The sequence below is a fragment of the Myxine glutinosa genome, chromosome 4, assembly GCF_964187855.1.
Source record: "Myxine glutinosa chromosome 4, kmMyxGlut1.1, whole genome shotgun sequence".
Lineage (NCBI taxonomy): Eukaryota > Metazoa > Chordata > Myxini > Myxiniformes > Myxinidae > Myxine > Myxine glutinosa.
This window is the reverse complement of record NC_136264.1, coordinates 153,384,287-153,397,745: the sequence shown is the minus strand read 5'-3', so window position 1 is coordinate 153,397,745 and position 13,459 is coordinate 153,384,287. Positions and strand designations below refer to the sequence as shown.

Below are 13,459 nucleotides of genomic sequence, written 5' to 3'. Positions count from 1 at the left end.
CAATACAGGCAATGCAAGGCGAGGTGCGTATGGAGACGGAGCGGAGAAAAGCTCGTCCCTACCGTCCGTCACCCCCCCTGTCACCTACTCTACCCTTGCCCTTACCCCATATTTACAACAATCTACACATTTACCAATTCGTCACTACTGTCACGTCTCCCCATATCTCTCCTATACCAAATTCGTCACCACAATCCCCCTAACCAAAATTTGCCATCACCCAATTCATCATCAATCCTCATAAGGAGGGAGAGATGGAACAACAAGCACAATGTCACACCCACGTCATGATGCGTCTCACAATCCAAAACATTTGCATCATAAAAATAATCAAAACAACCTGGCATGGTGCGGAGGTACGTCATCCCAGGTGAGTGGATGCAGATGGTGCAAGGAGATTTCCATCCCAACTATCCTCTAAATGACATTAACACACTTTACACTACCCGGGGTCTTTCCCTGCCAATCCATTGGCCAACTTACACTATGGGTTCTAAAAACCAATTCCCATTGACCAAACTGTGGTGCTTCTCAATTTGGGGTCTCACTCCCCCGATTCATCTCCTGGTGCCCTTGCACAATTTCCGGGCTGGGTCGTGCAGCTCTCCCAGCAGGTCTACCCACCTGCACACCTCCACCACTGTAGTTGCCTCCGAGCTTACCTAGCTCCTCACCCTAACCTATCTAACTGGGGAAGGCCCCTCCTGGCTCTGTCACCCCTCGGTGCCCTCTGGCACTGGGCTACCCGGGTCCGTCCTCCGGATCCTCGGGCCCCATCCACAACTCTACCGGCTCCCAGAGCCCACCTGCGGCCTCACCTGGCCGACATCCTAACAGTGGCGGAGTGTCAACCAACTACACACACTAACAGGCTACACGCCCAGCCATTTCCACGTCACTAATGCACCCATCCAAATACCATTCTTCCACCACTCACCACAGATGCCAATATCCAACCACAATTTACCTATACCCTCTACCTAACACTTACACTACCATCCCCGGGTATTCGTGATGGGGGTCCATTCTTCCCCCATTCACACCTTCGCACCATCCACTCCACTCCACAGTTTCCACCATACTCACTCCACGACCATCCATTCCAATACTCCATATACTCCAGACCATTTATTCCATACACCTGTTCTCCATTCACCTGTCGTTGCACACCTGTGCAATCGCACCTGGTGCCACCTGCACCCTCCTTCCTTCCTGGACCATTTGGTCAGCACAATACACATCACCATCACTCACTCAAACACTGCTCCATACACCTGTCCAGTTGCACACCTGTGCAATCACACCTTTTAACCATACACACGGCATCATCTGAACTACCTGTTGCCCTGCTAACTTAGTGCTCCCCGTCTTCCCTTTAAACTAAGCACATACCACGTCATTATCATCCAAACTAATCTACCTGCGTCCCCACTACAGGTATCATTGTCACTACCTAATCTTATCGTTACCTAAGGTCATCTTCTCTAGGGCTAGTTTCTTCATCTTCTCTAGGTCATCTTCTCCTTACACACAATATCCTAACCCTCCCGGGCTAGTTTTCACTGCCAAACCCCATAAGTCTATTGCTCCTTTGCCCCCGGTGTGAGAGATGGCAGAGTTGCCATCCCACCACATCGGGTATCTCCCACTACCAATTTGGCTCATCCAATTGCAACCAATCAAAAATTTTCTATCCCAAAATTTCGAATCCAAAAACACTATCAGTATCACCATCATCACAGTCCGCTATATCCTAGCTTCGGTGCGTCATGACTTCATTAAATTCGGCTTCGCAAAGCCGAGCAATGAATTCGGGTGGTTTGGTCGCCTGCAGTTGGATCCGTCCAGCATTCACGACTCTGAGGAGGAGGCATGCTCGGGCCGAGATTCCACGCATCATCGTGGCTCGGTACCTTGCGGTCCCGGGCCCGATGACTGAGGCTCGCCCGGTCGGAACCCCGTCCCCGCGAGGGGGCACCGTCCCGCTTCCTCCCACTCGCCCTTGAACCGGACCGGTCGCCTCGCCCGACAAGGCCCGGACTCGACCGTGCGGGGTGGGGCCAAGCCCGAATCGGCAAGGACGCTTCGAAGAGAAGCGAGGCAGCATCGATCCGCGCCGGGCCTGGCATCCAACAAAGCGCACCGCGCCCCGAGTGCTCGCATCGGCTATCCGTCGCCCTAAACGCTAACCGTTCAACATCGATGCTTTACTCGCATGCCCACACGCACACGCGACCCTTTTGACACTCACAAAACCCGGCGTTCCAACGCCGTCCGTACATTCCACACACTCCGTCCATTCCACCAACGCACTCCCTGTTACACACCACACCTCTCGCGCACACTCGCCGTTCGCACACTCCCTTAACACACCTCGCGCACCGTCTTGCGCACTCTCCCCCCTTGGTACGTACCCCGTACCACTCACCATGGGCGTGCACTCTTGCATCCACCCACTAACGCGCTCAGATGGGCTCTCCCACACCCGCGCCACAACCAACTCAGGTGTGCTTCCTCACACACGTTCCACCACCACCTTACTCTCCGTGTCACACTCCCCCTCGCACGTACACTCCGTATCGCTCTCACTCCCTGTGTCACACTCCGTACACCCCGACGTGCATTCTCGCTCGCACTCGGTATCACACTCGCGCTTCGTAACACGCTCACCCCTTGACGCACACTTTTTTTTCACACGCGACCCTTCACCAACGCCCGGGTGCTTCCTCGATCCCAATCGCGCGACAATTCTCTTGTCGTCAAACATCCTCCTGCAAAATCTCCCCGCACAATATACAGCACGACTCACCTGGGGGATTCCCTTCTCCACGCGCACCTGCAAATCTTTATAAGGATTAGCAAGTACGGCATCAGGATGTGCATTCAGACTTTGAGCAGTTTCCATTCCTTCCTCCGACTGTTGCTCTTCTACGTCTGTCGTTTCTACAATTTCAATTATACCCATTACTGTTTTTTCTTTATTCGCCTCGACGACCGCTGGCTTTAACAAAATTTTCTCTCCTACCTCAGCAGTCGCCGGCTGCCCCATACCCCGGGTCGCGATCTCTATTCCCGTCATTGTACCCGCGCTTTCCTCCGCCTCGCTCAACCAGCGCTTCTCGACCCGCGTTACCTCATCGTGCACCCTTGGGACCCTCTCGCCCACCATGCGATCCATGGTCTCCCCACATTTTTGCATGCGGTCACCCATTCTGTCCCCAATTTTGCCGATTCGCTCCATTTTGCTTCCTAGCCTCTCAAATTTGCTGTCTATCTTCCCAATTTGGGCACTGGTACCCCTCGCTTCGTCCCTCATTGCTCCCATTTGGCCCTCCAATCGCTCACTATTCCTTTCCATCATTTGTCCTATTTCTCTGCTTTCCGCCCTTGATTTATCCATCTTTTCATCTATTTCCTTACTTTGCACCACGAAGCATGCCCTGATTTGCGCCATGAAGAGGTCCAATTTCCCCAGTGCCGCGGACTCGGCTGCCGCAGCGCCGCTATTTTGTGCCTCTGCAACCACGGGCGCGGCTACATTTGGTGCCGCTACACCCACGTGCGCGAGGGCGCCATTTTGCGCGCCTGACACCTCCTCAACCACCTTCTCATTGCTCTCCTCCATTTCTTCCCTCTGATCCTGGGTTACCCCTAACCCCTCTTCTAGTTCCCCCACCGGCATCCGATCGCCTTGACTAGCCATGGCGCGATTTCAAATTTCGGATTTTCTAAAACAAAACAAAACAATTTCGGCCGCTCGTAATTTTGAGCGCGTTAACCGCGCTTCGGGTCCAATCTCGCTCCCGACACCAATTGTTACGGGACCGCGGCGAGGATGTTGTTTGCTGAGCGGATGGCCGCCGCGCCCGAACAGTTACCCCGACTAACCCGATTCCTGAACGTTGGCCGAATCGTGCCATAGATATTCAATGGGGAAAAGACTAAAACGAAGGATGTAAAGAAGAAAGAAAGACAAAGGGTAAGAAATACAAATATAATTTATTTACTATTTACACAATTGAAAGAAACCAAGGAAGAAGGAAGGATAAGAAAATAAAATACAGAAGAGGAAAGGTGACACAGTGAAAATTGCTAGCTTATCTATTACAGTCTTAATTAACCCAGGGACAGAACAAACAAAGACGGACTCACACGAATGGGGAATGGAGGCAGGAACAATTGGCTGGACCGGGAGGAAGGTTCAGCTCGGACCACAAGCTAGAAGGCTTGGCAGGGCGCACAACAAGCCGGGCCTCGTCAGGCTGGGAGCGAGCAGGGTGACGTCATGCACTTCGCTCTTCTCTTGAGCACTTCTCTCGCGCACTTGTGTTAAAGGCTTCCCCCGCGCTTCTCTCGCGCACTTGTGTTAAAGGCTTCCTCCGCGCTTCTCTTCCCTCCTCGCGCACTTCTCCTAAAACGGCTTCCGCGCGCGCTCTTTATAACGCCGCGGGCAAATCAAGCCGCCGACCTCTAGAACACGCCCATCGGTGAGCTCGCCTCGGCCCTGATTGGTCGGCACGGCCCTCTGGCTCCACCCTTGATGACGATGGGCGGGCACGCCCAGGATTCGGCAGCTCCTCCCCCTTCTTCTCCGAGCCTACCTCGTGGCGAATGGAGTCGCGGAGGGAACAGTTGGCAATTGCGGCTTTGGGAATGGGAATGAAAGGGGATCTATCTATTTGAATTCGGTGCAATGGAGTGTCAATTAATGGAAGACAAGGCCTTACCCTACTACACAGAATAAGGAAATAATTGTCAACAAGGGGGAAATCTATGATTGGCTAACGTGAGTGCTTATGAACTAACTACGGAACGACCTTTGACCTTTATACACAACTGGAGGCAGGAGGGTCCAGAATAAAGCAATAAAAAAAAAACACAATCCTCATATCCACAATATATATGTATATATATATATATATATATATATATATATATATATATATATATATATATATATATATATATATATATATATATATATATATATATTGTTGTGGATATGAGAATGTTTTTTTATTTTGTTGTTGTGGTAAAATGTTGTTGTAAAAGGTTGTTGTAAAATATCACCCCTCCTCCCTCCGTTTGTGGTTGTATAAAGGTCAAAGGGCGTTTCCGTAGTTAGTCCATAAAACATACATGCAGGACACGATATATCTTTTTTTTGACAGTTATACCCTTATTATGTGTATTAGCGTAAGGCTGTGTCTTCCATTAATTGAAATACTCCATTGCACCAATGAAAGAGAATAGATTCCCTTTCCTTCCCATCCCCAAAACCTCCATTTCCATATTACATCCCCTCTCGTCACTGCTGAGCCCTCGATTCCCAATCACCTCCCCTCCAATCACCGCCATTGACCATGTGCTTTGAGTCGGAGAAGAAAGGCGTGTCTCCACCTCGTCAGAGGGGAGGAGGGGCGTGCCCGCCCGTCGTCATCCAAGGCGGAGCCCGAGGGTCGCGCGACCAACCAGGGCCGAGGTGAGCACCCCGATGGGCGTGTCCAAAACGCCGGGGGCGTAATCGCTGGAGGCGCTATAAAAGGCGCAAAACGGAAGTGGTCAGGAGGAGTTGGTGAGAGATGCACTCTGAGTTGGTCTGAGTCGGTTGGTCACAAAGGGTTGGTCTTGGTGAGAGAGGTCTGAGTTGGTCTGAGTTGGTCGTCAAGAGAGTGGTGGTAAAGAGTGAGGGACCAAGAAAGAGTTGAGGGTTTAGACGAGTGGGACAAGGCCTGGCAAGGCAAGTGGAGGCGGCAGCAGCAGCGACACCCGGCAGCCGCTTGGGGCCTGGGCGGCGGTTTGGAGCAGGGCCGAAAAGGAACGGCGGCTGCTAAACGCGCCGATCGTGCTGCATGACCCCCCTTTGGACCTCCCTCTCCCTCCAGCCCTCCACATCCTGCGATTCCTGCAATTCCCCACGTGAGTCAGTGTCTTTTGTTTGTTCTGTCCTGGGATAAGTTAAGCCTGTAGATAAGCTAGTATTTGCACTGTGTCACCTGCGTCTTATGTGTTGTAAATAAACTTGATTGCTCCTTTTTGCTTGTGTGTGTAAATAATAAACCCCATTACTCGTCTGTACGTCTTCTCGTTTTAATTCCTTTTCCTCTTGCATTGCGTCGTTTTTGTCTTTTCCCTCATTGAGCAGCTACGGTGCGATACGGCCAAAGTTCTGGGTGAATCGGGTGAGTTTTGTTAGGTCGCGGTCTTACACCACCGCTCGGTCTATAACATCTGTCCGCGACCTGTAACAATTGGTGTCTGGGAGTGGGATTCGAGGCCCGACCAAATTTTTTAAAAAAACGAATAGAGGAAAAAAAAAATTTTGGTCAAAATTTGGAGCGGCCGAAATTTGTTTTGTTTTACAAAACCTGAATTTTGAAATCGCGCCATGGCTGTTCAAGGCGACGGGATGCCGGTGGGAGAAATAGAGGGGTTAGAAGTAACCCAGGATCAAATGGAGGGGAGCAATGAGGAGGCGGTTGAGGGAGTATCAGACGCACAAAATGGCGCCTTTGCGCACGCGGTTACAGCGGCACCAAATCTAGCCGCGCCCGTGACCGTAGTAGCGCCGCTGGGGAATTCGGACCTTTTTATGATGATACAAATGAGGGCCCTTATGGAGAGGCTAGAAGCAAAAATGGATGCCATGATAGACAAAACAAGTTGTGATCGGGGAAAATTGGAGGGAATAAATGACCGGGCCAAAGAAGTAAATGAGGGACTGGCGACGGACAGAGTCGCATATGAAGCAAGGGAGGAGCAGAGGGACAGAGACCGCAAGTTGGGCGAAAGGGTCCCACGGGTGCACGACGAGGTAAAGCGGGTCGAAAAGCGCCGGTTGAGCGAAGCGGAGGAAAGCACGGGTACAATGACGGGGGTAGAAATCGCGACACGGGGTTTGGAAAAGCCGGCGACCGCTGAGGTAGAGGAGGGTGTTTTATTAAAGCCAGCGGTCGCCGAGGTTAATAAAGAAAAAGCAGTGCTGGGAATTAAAATTGAAGAGATGACGGAGGTAGCCCGGGAATTGCAGGGAGAAATGGATTATGTACAAAGTCCCTGCTCACATCACGATGCTGTGCTTAACCCGAACGGAAGTTTGCAGGTTCGCGTGGAGAAAAGGATCCCCCAGGTGAGTCGTGCTGTTGTGTATTGTGCGGGGAGATTTTGTAAGAGGATGTTTAGCGACAAAAGAATTTTCGCGCGCTTGGGATCGAGGAAGCACCCGGGCGTTGGTGAAGGGTCCCGAGTGAGTGGAAATGGCACGCGTGGGAGGAAAAAGTGTGCGTCGGCGAGTGGGTGTGTTATAAAGTGTGGGAGTGAAACCGAGTGCGAGCGAGAATGCACGTCGGTGTGTACGGGGTGTGACACAGGGAGTGAGAGCAATACGGAGTGCACGCCCATGGTGAGTGTTACGGAGGACGTAACGGAGGAGAGGTGTGGACCGAAGTGTGCGCAAGAGGTGTGGTGTGTAACAGAGAGAGCGTTGGTGGAATGTACGGACGGCGTTGGAACGCCAGGTTTTGTGAGGGTGAAAGGGGTAGCGTATGCTTGTAAGCATGCAAGTAAAGCGTCGACGGTAACCAGGGTAGTGGTTAGGGCGACGGATAGCCGATGCGAGCACTCGGGGCATGGGGTGCTTTGTTGGGTGCGAGGCCCGGCGCGGATCGATGCTGCGTCGCTTCTCTTCGAAGCGTCGTTGCCGATTCGGGCTTGGCCCCGCCCCGCACGGTCGAGTCCGGGCTTTGTCGGGCGAGGCGACCGGTCCGGTTCAAGGGCGAGTGGGAGGAGGCGGAACGGTGCCCCCTCGTGGGGACGGGGTTCCGACCGGGGGAGATTGAGCCATCGGGCCCGGGACCGCAAGGTGCCGCGCCGAGATGGTGCGTGGAGCCTCGGTCCAACCAAACCACCTCCCTTGAACCGAAAGCCGGACGGATTCAACCTGCAGGCAACCAAACCACCCGAATTCATTGCTCGGCTTTACGAAGCCGAGTTTAATGATGTCATGACGCACCGAGGCTAGGATATATAGCGGACTGTGATGATGGTGATCGTGATAGTGATAGTGTTTTGGACCCAAAATTAGAGAAAAACAAAATTTGATGATTGGCAAAGGATTGGCAGTAATGATTGGCAGATGATGAGTAGTGATTGGCAAATTTTTGATTGGTTGGAATTTGGTAAGCAAAATTGATAGTGAGAGACCCCCGATGTGGTGGGATGGCAAATCCACCATCCCTCACAGTGGGGGCAAATGCGCAATAGCTTATGGGGAGTATGGCAGTGAAAACTAGCCCGGGTGGGTTAGGTTATATTGTAGGGATCTAGCGAAGATGACATTAGGTAACGTTAAGTTTAGTTAGTGACTGATACCTGTAGTGGGGACGCAGGTAGATTAGTATGGATGATAATGACGAGGGAGCGCAATAGTTTAAAGGGACGACTGGGAAGCGCAAGTTTCAGAAGGGAGTAGTTAGCTGAGATGATGCCGTGTGTGTGAAGATTGAACAGGTGAGAATTGAACAGGTGTGATTGCACAGGTGTGCAACTGGACAGGTGTGTGAAGCAGTGGATGAGTAGTGAGTGTTGTGGATCAGCGCGAATGCGCTTGGGGAGAGAAGGGTGCAGGCGGCACCAAGAATGAGAGCACAGGTGTGCAGGTACAGGTGTGTGGAGAGAGTTGGAGTAAGTGGTACGGAGTGGTGTGCATGGTGCGAAGGTGTGGATGGGGGAAGAGTGGACCCCTTTCACGAATACCCGGGGCGGGTAGTGTAAGTGTTAGGTAGAGGGTACAGGTAAATTGTGGTTGGATATTGGCATCTGTGGTGCGGTTGCAGAATGGTGTTGTGAATGGGTGCATTAGTGTTGTGGAAATGGCTGGGCGTGTAGCCTGTTAGTGTGTGTAGTTGGTTGGGCACTCCACCACTGTGAGGATGTCGGCCAGGTGAGGCCGCAGGTGGGCTCTGGGAGCCGTTAGTTGTGGATGGGGCCCGAGGATCCGGAGGACGGACCCGGGTAGCCCAGTGCCAGAGAGGGCACCGAGTGGGGAGAGCGCCAGAGGGCCTTCCCCAGGTAGTTAGGTTAGGGTAAGGAGCAGGTAAGCTCGGAGGCAACTGTAGTGGTGGAGGTGTGCAGGTGGGTAGACCCGCTGGGAGAGGTACACGCCACAGCCCAGAAATTGTGCGAGGGCACCGGGAGATGAATCGGGGGAGTGAGACCCCAAATTGAAAAGCACCACAGTTTGGCCAATGGGAATTGGTTTTTAGAACCCATAGTGTAAGAGGGCCAATGGTTTGGCCGGAGAAAGACCCCGGGTAATGTAAAGTGTGTTAAAGTCATTTAGAAAATAGTTAGGATGAAGGATCTCCTCGCACCATCTGCATCCACTCACCTGAGGTGACAGGTACTCCGCACCATGCCATGTTTTGTTATTTTTACTGTGCAAATGTTTGGATGGTGAGACGCATCATGACGTGGGTGTGACATTGTGCTTTGATGTTCCATCTCTGCCTCCTTATGAGGACTGATGATGAATTTGGTGATGGCAAATTTTGCAGTAGAGGGATTGTGGAGACGAATTTGGTATAGGGGAAATATGGGGAAGACGTGACAGTAGTGACGAATTTGTAAATGTGTAAATTTTTGTACATATGGGGTAAGGGTAGGGTAGGTGACAGGGGGGTGACGTACGGTAGGGACGAGCTTTCTCACTTCGCCCTCCGTACGCATTTCGCCTTGCATTGCCTTATTGATGTGTACCCTTGTGACCTTACCCCTCGCTCAATTGTCTTTCCCCTTTTGTCTCCCACATGACTTGGGCGCCGAGGGGAGCGTGCGTGGGTCGGCCATTGTGCGCCCGAAATTCCCAGAACCAGCTGTCTGCATCGATGCACCACATTATGGACCACATGCCTGTGGCCGAGCACCACTTATGGACCCCATGGGTTGGGGCATGGCCCCTCTGCTGGAACCGGCCATGAGGGCCCGAAATCTTGCTGGCGGACCTTGGCCACAGGGCACCGATGCCCCACAGGTGAACCACACATAGTCGGCCCTGTGGGCCATAAATAAAGCAAATAAAAAAGGACACATTGGGCACACTTTATTGAAAATAGGCCGCCAGTAAGCAAAGCAAAATGAAAATGACAACATCTGGAAGACAAATAATAATCACCAGCAGAGGGAGCCGAAGAGCAAGAGACCACCTGCAGGGTTAGGGGTTGTTGAATTTATTTTTATTCATTGAACAATGGTGACTGCACCGATTGGTGCGTTTTTGGGTGCGTTCATGGTGCGTCGATGCAGAGCAGACTGTCTCCCCCCCAGAAAGAACAATCACAGGTCCTGGGTTAGTTTTGTAAATAAAAATAGCGTCAATTGTAAATAATGCTTCCCACCGTCAGTGTGTAGTTTGAAGACCATTCCGCAATTCGGTTAACTGTGGGCGTAAGTCTGTTAGGCAGGGTGCAATGGAGCAGCGGGACACATTTATTATGTTTTAAAACTGTCGCACTCAGGGTCAGGTTAAAAGTAGAGGGAACTACACCTACGTGCCACACTAAGGTAAAAGTAATAGGCCCGGGACGTGCCTAAGGGGAGGAGGGTGCAGTGTTGTGGATATGAGAATGTTTTTTTATTTTGTTGTTGTGGTAAAATGTTGTTGTAAAAGGTTGTTGTAAAATATCACCCCTCCTCCCTCCATTTGTGGTTGTATAAAGGTCAAAGGGCGTTTCCGTAGTTAGTCCATAAAACATACATGCAGGACACGATATATCTTTTTTTTGACAGTTATACCCTTATTATGTGTATTAGCGTAAGGCTGTGTCTTCCATTAATTGAAATACTCCATTGCACCAATGAAAGAGAATAGATTCCCTTTCCTTCCCATCCCCAAAACCTCCATTTCCATATTACATCCCCTCTCGTCACTGCTGAGCCCTCGATTCCCAATCACCTCCCCTCCAATCACCGCCATTGACCATGTGCTTTGAGTCGGAGAAGAAAGGCGTGTCTCCACCTCGTCAGAGGGGAGGAGGGGCGTGCCCGCCCGTCGTCATCCAAGGCGGAGCCCGAGGGTCGCGCGACCAACCAGGGCCGAGGTGAGCACCCCGATGGGCGTGTCCAAAACGCCGGGGGCGTAATCGCTGGAGGCGCTATAAAAGGCGCAAAACGGAAGTGGTCAGGAGGAGTTGGTGAGAGATGCACTCTGAGTTGGTCTGAGTCGGTTGGTCACAAAGGGTTGGTCTTGGTGAGAGAGGTCTGAGTTGGTCTGAGTTGGTCGTCAAGAGAGTGGTGGTAAAGAGTGAGGGACCAAGAAAGAGTTGAGGGTTTAGACGAGTGGGACAAGGCCTGGCAAGGCAAGTGGAGGCGGCAGCAGCAGCGACACCCGGCAGCCGCTTGGGGCCTGGGCGGCGGTTTGGAGCAGGGCCGAAAAGGAACGGCGGCTGCTAAACGCGCCGATCGTGCTGCATGACCCCCCTTTGGACCTCCCTCTCCCTCCAGCCCTCCACATCCTGCGATTCCTGCAATTCCCCGCGTGAGTCAGTGTCTTTTGTTTGTTCTGTCCTGGGATAAGTTAAGCCTGTAGATAAGCTAGTATTTGCACTGTCACCTGCGTCTTATGTGTTGTAAATAAACTTGATTGCTCCTTTTTGCTTGTGTGTGTAAATAATAAACCCCATTACTCGTCTGTACGTCTTCTCGTTTTAATTCCTTTTCCTCTTGCATTGCGTCGTTTTTGTCTTTTCCCTCATTGAGCAGCTACGGTGCGATACGGCCAAAGTTCTGGGTGAATCGGGTGAGTTTTGTTAGGTCGCGGTCTTACACCACCGCTCGGTCTATAACATCTGTCCGCGACCTGTAACAATATATATATATATATATATATATATATATATATATATATATATATATATATATATATATATATATATACAGTATATAGATATATCAAGTAATGAACGGCGGTTGGGAATTATATCGACGATATCCATTTTTCCGTTCTCCAACCTATAGCTTTGGCTTTAAAAACTCAACGTTTCGGCCAGCAACCCAGCGTGCGCCGAGCCTCCACTAGCCTTCATCAAGAGAAGTTCCCTTGTTCACCTCCTCCCAGATATATCTGGGGGGAGGGGTGGGCCTATTCTATCAACCAATCACAAAGCTGCGTTGCGAGACCTCGTGACCATGGACCCATGCTCGGCTTATGTTGCAAGTGTTTTGTGCGTGTTTGAGCGGTGTATTGTGTTTTGTTGTCCGTGTTGCCTGTGTCGGCTATGTCCCACTTTGTCTTTGTCCTCCTCCACGCATCGGTGTGTCTCTGGTGTACTTATGCATGAGAGGTCCGTATGCCTGTGGTAACGCCACAGTCTCCTCTGTCAATGGTGCCCGCGTTTGGCCAGTGTGCCAGGCCTCCAGTATTCGCCTCCTGGCCCGGTTCGGGGATGCCGCCAGCACGTTCACATTGTCCCATAGAGGAACATGGCCCGCCCTTATTCCATGCTAGGCGATAGCAGATCTTTCTGGGTGATTACACTCAAAGGCCTTGTGGTGTTCATTAATGCGCTGGCCTAAGGTTCTTCCAGTCTCGCCTATGTATTCTCCACCACAGTCACATGGAATGGTGTATACCACACCTATGCAATCATTCTTCAGTCTTTTGTCTTTGACCTTGGTCAGTGCACGTCTCAAGGTGTATATAGGTTGGTAGTTGACCCTCACCCCGACCGGTCTCAAAATCCTGCCAATCCTTTGAGATACCCGTGGCACAAATGGTAGCACGCAGAAGCCCTTAGGTGGTTCCTGTGGCACGTCCTGGATTCTTGGGGCCGCCAGTACCATTTCATTTTTTGGCAGAGGTGGTCTGGGTAGCCATTGGCTTTCAATACCCATTTGAGATGCTTGATCTCTCTCCTTTTGCCCTTCAAGGTGGACGGTATATTCCTTGCCCTTTTTACGAGTGTATTCACCACAGCTCTTTTATGGTGCAGTGGATGGCAAGACGTGAAATCGAGGTAACGCTCGGTCTGGTAATCGAGGTAACGCTCGGTCTAATAATCGAGGTAACCTCCTTTTATGGAGGAGGACAAAGACAAAGTGGGACATAGCCGACACAGGCAACACGGACAACAAAACACAATACACCGCTCAAACACGCACAAAACACTTGCAACATAAGCCGAGCATGGGTCCATGGTCACGAGGTCTCGCAACGCAGCTTTGTGATTGGTTGATAGAATAGGCCCACCCCTCCCCCCAGATATATCTGGGAGGAGGTGAACAAGGGAACTTCTCTTGATGAAGGCTAGTGGAGGCTCGGCGCACGCTGGGTTGCTGGCCGAAACGTTGAGTTTTTAAAGACAAAGCTATAGGTTGGAGAACGGAAAAATGGATATCGTGGATATATATATATATATATATATATATATATATATATATATATATATATATATATATATATATA

The 13,459-nt window shown here is 51.1% G+C and overlaps 1 protein-coding gene across 1 annotated transcript in view; it reads left to right on the top strand.

Annotated features, from left to right (window-relative positions):
* PPAT (phosphoribosyl pyrophosphate amidotransferase) overlaps nt 1-13,459 on the top strand; it is a 98,392-nt gene that overhangs the window by 62,251 nt on the left and 22,682 nt on the right. The gene's annotated exons all lie outside the window — the stretch shown is intronic.